Source organism: Belonocnema kinseyi, chromosome 7 (assembly GCF_010883055.1).
Source record: "Belonocnema kinseyi isolate 2016_QV_RU_SX_M_011 chromosome 7, B_treatae_v1, whole genome shotgun sequence".
NCBI lineage: Eukaryota > Metazoa > Arthropoda > Insecta > Hymenoptera > Cynipidae > Belonocnema > Belonocnema kinseyi.
Genome location: NC_046663.1, coordinates 101,892,008 through 101,894,265, shown reverse-complemented (window position 1 = coordinate 101,894,265; position 2,258 = coordinate 101,892,008).

Genomic DNA, 2,258 nt, shown 5'->3' with positions numbered 1-2,258 from the left:
CTGCTTTCTGTCACTTGTTTTCCAACAAAAAAAAATGTCTAGAAATATCGCGATTTTCACAAAAAATAAGACTAACACATCCTCAAGGGTGATTGAAAATATATACAGAGCCTATCCATTACAGTTTGCAGTTTGAATCTCTTTAATATCTGTATTAGAACTGAAGATAATATCCCAATGGAGTGAAGATGGAGTAGGATCCTTTTTTTCAAGAAATAATTTTAATCTAAAGTTAATATAGTTGCACATTTTTGTACTTTTAAGCAACAATTTTTTATTATTTTTTAAATTTCTCAACTACAATTGGTTCATAACAGTTTTCCTCATACTCATGATTTTTTTCAAATTTTCCCATCGCCCCTTGTATAAGAAATAATGCTCTAAACTTGACTGTTTTTTTGTTGCGCAAGCAATTTTTTGACTGAGTTGTTAAGCTTTAAAGGCAGATGCCTATAGTTTTCTCGCCGATAGTAGTTCATTCTCTTTTTCAACTCTCTCAATTTTTCGGGATGACTAGATACAGCATTTTTTATTACTGTTCACTATAAAAAAACTCAACATACAACAAATCAGCCATAATTTTCAAAGCAGTTGATTTTTTTTTATTTTTAAAGGGAAAACACAAAAAAAAAATATATTAACCAATTTCAAAATCTTTTTTTTTTACGTTTGTCGGTTTCTAACCCACAATTTTCCATCTAAATACAGACTTTTCACTCTTTTCCATATTCCCGTTTTACCCCTTTTTTAAAGAATTCCTTTTTTCTCTTGTTTTCAAGAAACTCCGCCTTTTTCCCGTTTACTCTCGTTTTTTTCGATTAAATGCGAATGGAATTACATAATAGAACCCAATAAGAGAGCCCAACTATTTTTCCTTGAAAGTTAATTGTTTTTAATTTAAAATTCTGCTATCATATTAAATTTTTGCCTCAGAATTCATCTCTTTTGATTAAAACGTCTACTATTTGTTTAAAGAATTAACGGCTTTGTTAAAAAAAAGTTTAATTGGTTGAGGATTAAGCGATTTCCTCTGGAAATTGTTTTATTTTTCTCGAAAATTAATATTCTAACTGAAATTTGAACTTTTCTATTTTTTGTTGAAAACTGATAATTTTTGGTTGAAAATAACTGATAAATTTTTCACTGAGAACTCATATTTTTTCTGGGAAATTCAACTGGTTGGTTGAAAGTTGAATTGCTATGTTAAACATTAATTTTATTATTCAAAGATTTAACTATTTTCTTGAAAATTCGTTTTTTTAAATTAAATTTTTTCAACTGCAAATTTAATTATTCGATTTTTTATTGAAAATTTATCGTTTTTAATGTACTAACCATACAAAGAAACACCAACTTATTGATGTATCTTTTTGTTCAAAATTAATATTAATAGTTAAAGATCCACATCTTTTACTGACAGTAGTAATATTTTGCCGAAATTTATGTGTTCTTTTGTTAAAAACTACTTTCTGAAATTCCAAATTTAACTATTCAATTATAATATAAAATGGATTGTTTTTAGTTGAAAATTAAATTTTTGCATTTTTCATTGTAAATTCACTTTTTTTTAATTAAACAACTTTATTGATAGTTAAACTAATTTGTGAAAAAAATAATAATATTGGTTGAAGATTGAACTATTTAATTTTTATTTTTTGGAGTTGAAATTAATTTTTATTAATGAAAAATTAACAATTGTATTTTTGATTAAAAATTGATCGTTTTAGTTATGGTTGAAAATTCAAATACTTGTTGAAAGTTGATCTAGTTTTTTAAACATTTATTTTATTGTTTGACGAGCTAACTATTTTCTTGAAAATTCGCACTTTTTGGTTGAGAATTAATTTTTCAACTGCAGATTTAGCTCTTCCATTTATTTTTTATAATTGATAGTTTTTTGTTTTAAATGCAACTCTATTGGTCTTAAAAATTAATCTGTATTGTTGAAAATTCGTCTTTAAATGTTGAAAATTCTATTATTTTCTTAGAAAAATCAACTACTTGGTTGAAACTTGACTTTTTAGTTGAAAACTCATATTATCAAGGAGAAAATTAAATTTTTTTCTACAGAATTCGCCTTTTTGATTTGAACATTTAACAATTTTGTTGAAATACTTTTTTCTCTTTTGACTGAAAAATCATCATTTACGATGACGTCTGTCTGTCAGCCCGTAAACATGATGACTCTCGAAAAAATGAACGGATCAAATCGATCTTTGCCACACTTTTTTTAGGTCTTAAAAGAAATTACAAGTTCG